General features: G+C 46.4%; 1 protein-coding gene across 3 annotated transcripts in view; it reads right to left on the bottom strand.

Moving 5' to 3' along the window:
* Positions 1–11,564, bottom strand: part of AGK (acylglycerol kinase) — a 142,291-nt gene extending 130,727 nt beyond the window's left edge. For all 3 annotated transcript variants that reach the window (XM_004046327.4, XM_055346430.2, XM_019031215.3), the window contains exons 1-3: positions 11,483–11,564; positions 9,623–9,781; positions 1,325–1,471 (exon numbers count right to left, since the gene is read on the bottom strand). The gene's annotated coding sequence lies outside the window, so the exon portion shown is untranslated. The remainder of the gene's footprint in view (positions 1–1,324; positions 1,472–9,622; positions 9,782–11,482) is intronic.
* Positions 11,565–12,993: the final 1,429 nt, after the last annotated feature.

Raw genomic sequence — 12,993 nt, 5'->3', positions numbered from 1 at the left:
TAAGATAACCAGGGCTGCCGCATACGGTTTCTCAGGATGTGCACTGCGCCACTCCAGAGCTTGTTACCCACACTGTCTCTGGCTCCACATAAGTAAAGCAATTATTTTCATTTTGTCCAGTGTCATGGATGAGGAAACTCAGGCTGAGAGCCTAAGAGACACATTACAAAGTGAGGGAATAGATCACAAAATTGCCCTGACTCTGACACTAATTGCAAGTCCAGGGGTTTCCCAAACTACTTTCAGATTTGATCGTTGCTAGAAGGACTCACAGCTTCCCTGAAAGCTGTTCTACTCAGAGTTATGGTTTATTACAGTGAAAGAAAACAGAATAAAAACAGCTAAGGAAATAAATGCATGGGGTAGAATCCAGGAAAGTTCCAAACACACAGAGCTTTCAGTTGTGTTCTCCCAGAGAGATATACCCAGCATTACTTTCTCAGTAATGGTGTGTGACAATACACATGGAGCACTGCCAACCAGGGAAGTTCCCCAAGCCTTGGTGTCCAGAGTCCGTGTTGGGTTCCATCACATAGACATGGTCACTGCCCATGTGGCTGGCCTAAGTCCCCAGCCCCTTTAGAAGTTAAGCTGATACCACATGACTCAAAGACCCCACCATACATCACAATGTTGGACCTTCTGGTGTGGCCCAAAGCCCCCAGGAAAACTTTTATCAGGTGGGACATTCCAAGAGCTTAGAGATTGCCTCTCAAGAGTGAAGCACAAAGTCCAGTCCTCTCTTTAGGCGACATTAAATTATTTACTACACACATATCTAAGGTCACACCTGAAATGGAAGGAGACACACCTGGAAATGGAAGTTTCTGGAAAGGTGGCTTAATGTATGGGCTCTAGAATAAGAAAAACTTAGACCCTTATCTTGACTCTGCTTCTTATCAGCTATTTGAACTTGGCCAAGGCTCTGTTTTTATTGGTAAAACAGAGATAATAAGACAGAGGTCATAGGGTTATTGGGAACATTAAATAAAATAACTCAGGTAAAGCACTGAGATGAGTGCCTTCAATAAATGGTGGCTATTTTTAAAAATACCTGTTGATTGATAGATCTTTTCTTGCTGTGAGCACCCATGCATTTATTGACCTGACCATGTTTGTGGTATACCACCTGATGTCACCACATGGTCTTAGACTCCTCTGATGGCGGGGCATACTCCTCCTTAGGGCATGAGTGCTAAGAGATGGTTTCTTTATGGGAAAATAAGTAAAACAGGAATCTCTCAGCCCGGCAGTAATAACTTCTGGGAACTTGTGAAGGGCAGAACAAGCAGGTTTCAAAGGGTGAAAAGGTAGCACAGCTTACCCTCTTGAAAACTGGCACCCACGGTGGGTCAGGATTCATAGACATCTGAAGGCCCATATCATTTCATTGCCTCCCCAGCAGCAGGAATTCATGTTCTCGTGCTCTGCTGTTGATAGGGTTCAGTGACACTGTTCCCACCTGCTGTACCTTCAGATCAAATTGAACATAGAGAGAGAAAGTAATTGGTTGGACTTTATTATCTTCACCTCTGTTGGGCTTAACTCTCATACCAAGACACATCTGGCCAGCTTGCGGGTTGGATGTGCCTGAGTCAGGAGCCTGCTCCTAGTCGAAGCAGCTGTGGCTCAGGAAGCAGCATCCATGTGGTAGCAGGAAGGAAATTTGGGATTAAGGAAATGTGGTAGGCAGCCTCTACGATGGCCCCAGTGGGCCCCACCTCCTAGTATTCACACCCTTATATAATCCCTTCCCTTGAATGTGGACTGGACTTTTTGACTTGCTTCAGTGACAGTATGTCACTTCCAAGATAAGGTTATAAAATGACTCTGGCTTACATCTTGATTGCTTTCTCTTGCTCTCTCTTTCTCTCTCTTTTTTTTTTTTTCAGATGGAGTCTCACTCTCTCACCCAGCCTGAATGGAGTGCAGTGGCATGATCTCAGCTCACTGCAACCTCCACCTCCTGGGTTCAAGTGATTCTTGTGCCTCAGCCTCCCAAGTAATTGGGACTACAGGCCTATACCACCACACCCAGCTGATTTTTTTTTTTTTTTTTTTTTTTTTTGTATTTTTAGTAGAGATAGGGTTTTGCCATGTTGGCCAGGCTGGTCTCAAACTCCTGGCCTCAAGTGATCTGCCTGCCTTGGCCTCCCAAAGTGCAGGATTACAGGCATGAGCCACCACGCCCGGCCTCTTGCTCTCTTTCTGATTTCTCTTTCTGGGGATTCCAGCTGTCATGTCATGGAGGCAGCCCACATGAATGAGTTTGGAAGCAGATCTTTGGAGGCCTGCTAACAGCCACATGAGTGGGCTGTGAAGCAGCTCTTCTACCTTTGAGCTTTCAGATAAGACTGCAGCCCTGGCCAGAGACCTTGAGCCAGAAGCACCAGCTAAACCAACTCAGATTCCTAACTCATAGGAACCTTGAGGTAATTGACACTTTCTGTTTTAAATGGCTAGGTTTGGGGTAGTCTGTGAGTCAGTCATAGATCAGTACTACAGGAATCACCTAGTACTGCTGCCCTTAGCAGGGATTTGTGAGAGAGGTTTGGCCTGTGCAGTTCACACACCCATGTGAAAGGGTTAAGGGTAGCTCATATTTAAAACAGTGACTCCTTGAATGAAGGCATTGTCCTGCCATGGAGAACAGGGACGGGCTTGGTGTGCAATCCACATTTGTTGGTTGAAGAGCAGTGCCTTCACTGTAGAAGAAGACAGGTAACAGTGACAGCGTGTCAGATCAGTCACATCTAGACATCCCTCTCACAAATGCTAGGTAGCAGAAATAAAGCTCTTGTTGGCTGAGATCCCTACACACTCTCTATATGCAAATCAGGACATGGATTCCTTGCCAGAGAGACTTCAGATGGACCCTTCTTTCCCTCTGAGTACAGAAAACAGTGGTTTCTTGATCCTTTTCAATCAATAGGATGGTTTCTCAAGTCTTTCTTGGAGCAGTTGTTCTGAGAAATGGTTCCCGAGGGATGGAAACAAGTGAGTTCTGAGAAGTCACGTCTCCTTTTGTTTGTTAGGGGGCTGTCTAGACATGACTGTTCTGACACCCAGCTCCAAGCCTGGTCCACTCAGTCAGGTAATAGAGACCTGACACTGCCATGTCCACTCAGCTGTCCCTCCTACAACCCAGTTTGGAGGAACATGCATTCTTCCTAATATTTTCACACCAGGACAATTTTGTTAAAACATTTTGTGGTTATGTGGTTGTATAATCGAATCTGGCCACTTGCTTTCACGAGGATGTCTCCAACTCTACAATATGTATCATAGCACCCCAGCTACCTAGCATTTTGAAGGCAGAAATTTGGTCTCATGCATCCTCTGTCACACTGCACACAAAGGCAGGCGATCACATGTGCTCCTTGGACTCATGCAAGGAGCCACGCAGATTCACATGTGCAGAAATGTTTGTTGCCGCCGTTCACTCAGATGTGCCAAGAAAATGTAGCTTTTTAATTTCTCATAACTGATCTGTTCTTCATCAGCAGCTCCCATCCCACTGGGTAACTACTAAGAGAAAGAAAAGTAATACTTGCTCAGTGTATGGTTTCATAGCTTATTTGGCCACAGATAGTCTTGCTTCTAGATCACTCAGACTCTTTCTGGTTTCAAGTTCAGTTGTTCAGATTTCCTCCACAGCTGGTTCATTTCCAGGATGGTGCTTGGGAAGGTAGAGAGTCTTCAGGAGTTGGTGGTGGCAGAGATGGGGGACCCGGAACCTTTGTTCAATCATCTCACTCACAATATGGATTGAACCCCTACTATGTACCAGGTGCATTCTGGGTGCCGAATATACAGCAGTGAACAAAACAAAGTCCTCACCCTCTGGCTTCATGGATCTTATGTTCTTCTGGATGTGCAATGGATAATAAATAGACTAATAATTTGCCATATGTCGGGGAGATGAGCAATATAAGGCGTGGAGAGGCAGGCTGAGGGAAATAGGGCATGCCGGGTGAGACCACCGTTTTCTAGGTAGTGTGGTCAGGGAAGTCCCCATTAATATGAAGCCATCTGAAGCTAAGTCCCAAAGAAAGTGAAGGTCTGAATATGGGGAAGGGCCTTCCAGGCATGGAGACTATCAAGTACAAAAGTCCTCAGGCAAGAGCATGTGTGATGTTAGAGGAAGAGCAAGGAGGGCCAGCTGGCTGGACTGGAGCAGGTGAACAGGAGAGGCAGTGGGCAGACAGACTGTGGTGGGCCTGGCGGACCATGGGAAGGAGTTTTGCTTTTACTCTAAATGAGATGAGAAGACATTGGAGGATTCTGCACCAAGTAAATTTTAGGGGTCTCACTATAGCTGCTGTGTGGAGAATAGACTGTAGAGAGCAAGAGTGGGAGAAGAAAGGTGAGTTAGGAGGCAACTGCAAAATTCTCAGGTAGATGACAAGGGCACAGGCCAGGGTAGCAGCACCGGGGGTGGAGTAGGCAAGGTTTACTAATGGCAGGGGAGAAAAAGGGATCACACATGCTTCATGAGATTTCATTGAGCAACTAGAAGACTGATGTTTCCATAAAAAAAAAAGGGAAAGACTGAGAGGGAGCAGTTTTCTAGGGAGGGAAGAGGTCAAGGAGTTCAGTTTTGGATTTTTTTTTTTTTTTTTTTTTTTTTTGTGAGACGGAGTCTTGCTTTGTCGCCCAGGTTGGAGTGCAGTGGCGCCATCTTGGCTCACTGCAACCTGAACCTCCCAGGTTCAAGCAATTCTCCTGCCTCAGCCTCCCGAGTAGCTGGGACTACAGGCATGTGCCAGCATGCCCAACTAATTTTTGTATTTTTAATAGAGATGGGTTTTCACCATTTTAGCCAGGCCGGTCTCAAACTCCTGACCTCAGGGAATCCATCAGCCTCAGCCTCCCAAAGTGCTGGAATTGCAGGCGTGGGCCACCACACCCAGCTCAGTTTTGGATACTTTTATTTACGTGTTTATTTATTTATTTATTTATTTTATTTATTTTTGAGATGGAGTCTCACTCTGTCACCCAGGCTGGAGTGCAGTGGCATGATCTCGGCTCACTGCAACCTCTGCTTCCCAGGTTCAAGCAATTCTCCTGCCTCAGCCTCCTGAGTAGCTGAGACTAGAGGTGCACACAACCACGCCTGGCTAATTTTTACATTTTTAGTAGAGATGGGGTTTCACCATGTTGGTCAGGCTGGTCTTGAACTCCTGACCTCAGGTGAGCCACCTGCCTTGGCTTCCCAAAGTGCTTGGATTACAGGCATGAGCCACCATGCCCAGCCGATACTTTTATTTTGTAAGTGGAAATGGTGGGGAAGGAACTGCCTTTAACAATCTAGTGTTCAAGGAAGATCTAGGCCTAGAGACATGCACGTGTTTAAAGCTGTGACATTGGATTATATCACTAAGAGAGGGAGTTAGGAAGTCCAGGGTTCATATACAAAGAAGAATAAAGGATATAAAGGAATAAAGGATCATCTGCAAAAAGGACTGAGAAGTGTGGCAGGGCCCAGCCATTGGTCCTGGTCTCAAAGTCTCTGTCCTTAACAGTCCCTTTTTCCTGACCACGAACCTCTGTGGGCCCCCAGCCCTCTCAGCATCTTCTCTGGGCCTGGTAAGATCATCTGAGTCCTCTGCTCTTCCTGAGCCAGCAGTGGAGAGCTGGGAGTGCTGCCCCAGGCTCCCTCATCCAGCCACTTCCTCAGCGGATGCCTTATGACTGCTTCTTGTTACCCTGAAGAAGTGGGACTTTAGTTGGGAGCTGGGAGCTTCCTCTAAGGTATGCCCAGGTACGTGTGACACGAGCCCACCTTTCACTTTAACATTTGCAGGTTCCCCACTTCTCTCCCCTGCTCTTCACCTATGGACATGCATGCACGCTCGCACATGAGCGTGCATGTGCATACACACACACGCACATGTGCCTGAGTGTCTGTCCCTAGGAATGAGAACCTATGTGATCTCTTGTCCCTGCTCTGTCTCTTCGTATCCCTCATATGCTTCTTTCTAGCACCCAATGAGATGAGTCTTCTCTCTGACATGGACCGTCCTTTCCTAAAATTTATCCATCTAGCCAGCCAGGCAGGGCTCTCGATGCATTAAAGGAAGAGTTCTAGAATTTAGAAATCCCTGCTCTTTTTCCACAAAGCCTAGCTTTCAAGAGAAAGCTCCTGATTAAGTGGTCAAATAAGTGAGATTTGACACCAAAAGGTGCTTGGTTGCCTCTTAGTTATCCATGGCTCTCACCTTCTCCTTACCTGGGGCAGTAGACTCCTTGGTTCAGACTTAGAGGGGAAAAGCTGAAAAGAACATGGGTTAAGGGAGAAATGGGCCAGGTGCGGTGGCTCATGCCTGTAATCGCAGCACTTTGAGAGGTCAAGGCAGGTGGAGTGCTTGAGGCCAGGAGTTCAAGACCAGCCTGGGCAAGATTGCAAAACCCCCCTCTACTAAAAATACAAAAAATTAGCTGGGCGTGGTGGTGCACACCTGTAATCCCAACTACTCAGGAGGCTGAGGCATGAGAATTGTTTGAACTAGGGAGGCGGAGGTTGCAGTGAGCCAAGATCATGCTACTGCACTCCAGCCTGGGCAACAGAGTGAGACTCTGTCTCAAAAAAAAAAAAAAAAAAAGGTGGGGGGGGGGCGTGGAAATGAAACTGTATCATTTTAATATTTTAATAATCAAAATATGATTCTCTTCCCAACTCAACCCTCCGTACCCAGATAACAATCCCCTTTCCCCTTTCCCTTTCTACATATCTAAAAGAGAAGGTAAAGAGGGAAATTCTGAATGGAAAACTTTAGAGGCCACTGGCTGGGTAAGTAGGGCAGAGACCAAGTGAGGGCTGAGAAGAAAGGGAGCAGAGAGTGGACAGCAGGAGAGGGTAGATGAAGTCATCGGACAGAGAATCTGAGCTGCAAATGGAAGGCAAGGAGGAGAATCTCAGAAGCTTCCTCCTTGGTCTTCACCAGGTTGGGAATGGGTTGCCGAAGGGGAGAGGGCATATTTTTAGCATGCAAGTTCCCCAACCCTGGAGTCAAGTTTAGGGAGAGGGCTGGAGAGCTCAGTTCCATGGCTTGCAGAGGGAAGCTGCAGGGAGTTGCTACTGAGCCCAACTGAGATTTAGCACGTTGATTTTTGCCTTTATTTTTTTCTAGGTGCTGCGGTTTGTGATTGAGTGGGGAGGTTGGGGAGGACAGCCAAGGCTTTTAAAGGTGCCAATACTCTAGCAAGAAATAAGGAAGAGTGGCTGCTAAAAGAGCTGAGATTTTCCATTCTACCCTCCTGTGCCTCATTTTTCTTTTCCTCTTTCCACTTTCTTGGCTGAGCCTGCTTGTCAGTGAGATGATCAACAGCTGTGGGAAGCACAGAGTACTGGGAAGAGGGCTCCGAGCAGGAGTCGGGACATTTGTCCTGAGTGGGGCTGATGGCATAAACTTGACCTTGGCCGCCCAGCTCCTTGGCCCAGGTCCACCTTCCTTCATTCACTGTTTCACTCTCGTATCCACCGAATACCTATGCAGTGTCTACTATGGAGTGTCTACTGAAGTCAAGCACTAGGCATCCCATTGTAACAAAATAGACATGACCTCAAGGGGCTTACACTCTGGGAAGATAGGTAACATTGAATAAATGGCAATAAACCAATATGTGATTACAGATCATTGATAAGTGCTGCAAAGGAAAACAAGAGGACTCTATGAAGGAGAATTACCAGGTAGAGGCTGCCTACTTTAGATAGTGGTCAGGGATGGTTTCTCTGAGAAGAGACATTTAAGCTAGAACCTGAAGGATGACATAAAGCAGAGGTGAGACCCGAATCACTACCCACAGGGATGGTGTGCCAAGGAAAACAAGAGACAATGAGGAAATGAGCTGGGACTCCTCATATCCAATAGAACAGATTTAGAGCGATGTTCCATATTTTTGGTTATGCTTATTCATTAACATCCACCTGCAAGGTTGCATCTATCAAAGGAAATACAGTATCTGAATATACAATGCCCTTGACATGTGCACATTAAGCTACATAGTGGTACATGTCTTCTACTTTTTAGTAGAACTTTCTAAATTAAAAGAATTTATGAATGATGTTATAAATGAGGAAGGCCAGGCGTGGTGACTCATGCCTATAATCCCAGCACTTTAGGAGGCTGAGGCTGGTGGATCACCTGAGGTCAGGAGTTTGAGACCAGCCTGGCCAACATGGTGAAACCCCATCTCTACTAAAAATACAAAAAATAAGCCAGGCGTGGTGGTGTGTGCCTGTAGTCCAAGCTACTCGGGAGGCTGAGACACGAGAATTGCTTGAACCCGGGAGGCAGAGGTTGCAGTGAGCTGAGATCATGCCACTGCACTCTAACCTGGGCCACAGAGTAAGACTCTGTCTCCAAAAAATAAAAATAAAAAAATACTTTAAATAAAAAAATACTTTAAATAAAAAGTCAAGAAGCCAAGATGCTTGTGGAATTAACTGTCTTCCTCATTTTCATTGGGGAAAGCCTCACATTTTTCATAAAAAATAGGAAACTGAGTGTGTTCCAAGATCTTCCTTATACAATGGCGACATTCTCATGTTGTAGCATTTGAGCTATCACCACCAAAGGTCATTAAATCCATGCTGTATATGTTTGTGACTATGGCCTCAAATATTATTCTTTCCTTTTTTTTTCTTCCTAGTCTCTACCTCTATGTCCATCATTCAATAAATATTTAGTCAATCCTAATGTGTGCCAGGCAGCATTCTTGCTGGGAACACAGCATTAAACAAAACAGAACAAAACAGACTAAGTTCCTCTTCTCATGAAGCAGGGGCACAGATCATGGAAACCACTATCAGAACTTGGGATTTCATTTTTGGTAAGATGGCAGTCATTTGGAGAGTTTGACTAATGTAATCTGATTTCCATCTTAAAATAAAAATGTTGTGACTGCAAATAGATAGTAGGGGAGCAAGGCTGGAAGCAGGGAGGGCAATTAGGAGACCTTTGTACCTCCATAGGGAAGAGAAGTTTGTAGCTTGGAACAAGGTGGCACAGCCTGATGGTAGAGGTAGCTGATTTCTGGACATATTTTGATGTAGGGCATACAGAATTTGCTAATGGACTTAATGTGGAGCATGAGAGAAAGAGATGACTTAAGACAAGCTTTATGGTTTCTGGTCCAAGAAATTGGAAAAATAGAATAAATGTTTATTGAGATGGGAGGGGCTTTGAGAGGAAGTTTTGGATTTGCTAGATTTGGAAGGCCTGTATTAAATTAAATAAGCAGGAGGCCATTTGCCTGAGGCTGTTTCTCTACTTTGACTCACTATGTAGCAAACTGCAAGCTAACTCAGCCAGCCGAGTTAGCCAACTGATCAGACCATGTCCAAATAATGCAAACACCTAGCTGTAACCAATCAAGCTATTTCTGTACTCCACTTCCATTTTCTGTCTATAAGTACTCACTGCCCACTTTGCAGGGCAGTCTCCAAACCTCTTCTAGTTCTGAGTGCTGCCCAACTCATGAATCATTCTTTGCTCAAATAAACTCTGTTAAATTTAATTTGTCAAAAGTTTTTCTGTTAACACTGATTAGGCAACCACATGGAGATGTTGACAAGATGGCAAACCATATGTGTGCCTGGAACTTAACTAACACCTACCTCACTCATAATTTTATCCAGTTCCTTCTTGGCCAGCCCAAAGTCTTTTCTATCTTGTCATGACACTTCATGATGCCTTTGAATCTGGGAACTTCTATCCTCACTCCACACTTCTGAGTAGGTACAATTTCTTCTGAGTTCTCATGCTCCTCTTTCCTCCTAAATCAAAAGATGAACAGGTAGTTAGATGGTACCCTATGTTTCAAAATGACCATTTAAATGCCCTTCCCACCTTACTTGCAATATCAACTTTTTTCCAGTATTCTAAGCTAAAGCAAAAAGTCTTGCTTAAGTTGAATTGCAGTTAAATAAGCTAACTCTCAGGGCTTTGTTCTATTTCATGCTTACCAAGCAAGCCTCTGACAACAAGGTTTTTTATATACCTTGGTATGGGAAATGGGTATTTGGAACAGTGGAAACAAGTTATTTTTCCCCTGTAAAGATATACTAATGCTAACTTATAAACAATCTCTAAAGCACAGTGTCTCAACACAATAACACTTTATTTCTTGTCCACATGATAGTCCAATGTGAGTCAGGCATCTCTCCTGGTGGCTGTCTTCCATGTGGTGACTTATGTATCCAGGATCCTTCTACTGTGTTTCTCCTCCATTGCAAAGTCCTTCACTTCCAGCACCTGAGACATTTTTTGGCTATATCTACAAGTGGCATATATCACTTCTGCCCACATTCACCTGGGTAGAACTCAATCATATTGTTTCACGTAACTGCAAGTGAGGCTGTGGAATATAGTCTCCCTATGTGCCCAAGCAGAAGAAACAGGATTGGTGAGCATCTAGCCCATCTCTACCACTAACAGTTTATCCCCCCTAATAAATCAATACACTGATGATCTAGTTTTGTCTTTGTTCTCTTGCGAATGTTATAGTGTGACTCTACAATATGTGATGGCTCCTGGTGAATCAAAAGGATAAAGCTGCTGATTCTGCAATTTGATAACCCAACCATGCTGACCTCAAAGTGTAGTCAATCCATGAAGTTCCTCCCACCACAGCTCATCCTGAACACTGCCCACCTGAGTCATCAAGAAAGGTTTAAGTACATTATCTGTGCTCTGTTTAATATGTCCGTGAAGTGTGTCCTAAATTTAGTTATTTCTAGGACCTCTTTCTAGTTTGCAAGTAAGCCAGGTTCTACTGCTGTCAAGTGTTACTCATGACTAACTGAGGAAAAGGGGTTCAAAAACATTGAGAAGAAGAAAAGGAGGGAGAAGGCTGGGTTAATGGGGACAGGGGTAAGGGGTGAGACCCCGGCTAAACAGTGAAGATAAAAACAGACATGTAAATGAGAGAACCGGAAGAGAAGGTAATGGTGAAAGTCAATACAGGAAGGAAAGGGGTTGTAGGGGACAAACACTGAGAGGGCAAGAACTTGGAGTAGGTGAAACTAAGGCGAGCGAGGAGGCTGAAGAGAGGTCAGCTGCAGCGGGAAAGAGGGAAGGGCCCTTTAAGAGACACATCAAGCCGCAGGTGTGGGCCACGAGGCTGGCGCAGGGCTGTCGCTTCACGCGCCGCAGACTCATCCAGAAGCGCCTTGGGAGCTGCGGAGCCCTAGAGCCTCCATCCGGGCAGCAAAGCAGCTCACGTGTCCCACCCGGGAAGGGCAGGAGTGGGCGAGGAATGGTGGAGGGAAGGGAGGGAAAGCGGAGAAACAGGAGGGAGGGGGAAAGCTGCCGCTGCAGAAAAGAAACGAGTAAGCCCCTTTGTGCTTGGCCTGCGAGGTGTTTCCTTCCCGAGCAGACTCGAAGCTGTCACCTCTCAGTCTGGGTTTGGAATAAATACACTCGCCCACCGAGAGATGAGGCGGCTTCTGGCCGCACCTGGAAGTGCCTGGTCTCACCTGGCAGGTACCTGGCCGCTCCTTTCCTGGAGCCACGGGCACGGGCCCTTCCCGGACTTTCTACTGCTCTGCAGGAGGATCCGATGACTGTGACCGACTGGGACACCGACCCAGGAATGCCCGGCGGGGTGGAGGGTCTGGAGACTGCAATTGAGGTACTCAAGAGAGGGCTGCCGGCGTGAGGAGCAGCAATGTCCACGGAATCGGCCATAAAGGATCAAAGGGGCCAGGCAGGCCCCTCTTTCTGGTTTTCTCCTCCGAACATTGGTCTCTGCGGTTTTCTTGGCAACATTTTCCAGCCGGCTGGCTAGTAGCAGACAGATCATAAGCAGAACAGGTCGCGCCACTGGAGAGAACTCACGTGCTGGCTGGGGAGGGCACCTGAGGCCCGGTGGGGATCGGGGAGGGGGGTCCTGGAGGTTACTCCCTCCTTAGGGAAGCTTCCCAAAGCTGGGGAAGCTGTGGCCTTGTACCTCACTGAGTGGTGTCATATTCCACTCCATCACTGCAGCCTGGATTCTCCTCTCCTCCCGTCCCCACCCCCTCCCCTCCCCCCCTTCTCCCTCCTCAGCTCCCTTCCCCATCCCCCCTTCCCTTCCCCTCCCCTTCTCTCAGCTTCTCTCTTCTCTCTTTCTCTCTTGTTCTTCTTTCTGGGCCGCATCTGAGACTTCTCTTGGGCCCACGGATGTTACCCAGTATACAGAGCACTTAATATAAAGGGCATCACTAAAGCCACCTCAATTGAAGGTTTCTTTCCTCAGGCATCTTGGATGACTTTCTTCTGTTACACTAAATCTCCTCACTGCCAAACTCCATCCCAAGCCTGTGGGTTAAAAATGCACAATTTACAGCTGTTTAAAGCAGCTTCTCCGTTGGAACTGCTGATAATACATTGCACAGTTCTAAAGTAATGGAGCTGACGTTCCAAGCTCCCTGGAAAAACCACTTCATCACTTCAGTTACACATCAACAGTGACAGTAATGGTCCAATCTTGTTTCACTCAAATATCTAAGCATGGATTGAATGCCCTTTCCATGTACCCCCAGTTGTCACTCTTCTTTGTGGCTCTTTGGGCTGGGTTTCCTGAAGCTGGGGGAAGACATGGGCAGTTGGTGTCATCCCTGCTTCTACCTCTGTCTGCCTCTTGGAAGCTTTGGAAACCAAGGGTTTTGGGTTGCCTGAGTTGCCTGGGTCCACCAAGCACTTTCTGAGCTCCATTCTTTTTTTTTTTTTTTTTTTTTTTTGAGACGGAGTTTCACTCTTGTTGCCCAGGCTGGAGTGCAACGGTGCATTCTCGGCTCACCGCAACCTCCATCTCCGGGGTTCAAGGGATTCTCCTGCCTCAGTCTCCTGAGTAGCTGGGATTACAGGCATGCACCACCACACTTGGCTAATTTTGTATTTTTAATAGAGATGGGGTTTCTCCATGTTGATCAGGCTGGTCTTGAACTCCCGACCTCAGATAATCCGCCTGCCTCGCCCTCCCAAAGTGCTGGGATTACAGGCATGA

The sequence above is a fragment of the Gorilla gorilla genome, chromosome 6, assembly GCF_029281585.2.
Source record: "Gorilla gorilla gorilla isolate KB3781 chromosome 6, NHGRI_mGorGor1-v2.1_pri, whole genome shotgun sequence".
Taxonomy (NCBI): domain Eukaryota; kingdom Metazoa; phylum Chordata; class Mammalia; order Primates; family Hominidae; genus Gorilla; species Gorilla gorilla.
Note: the sequence above shows the minus strand (reverse complement) of the source record. Positions and strands in the feature narration are given on the sequence as shown.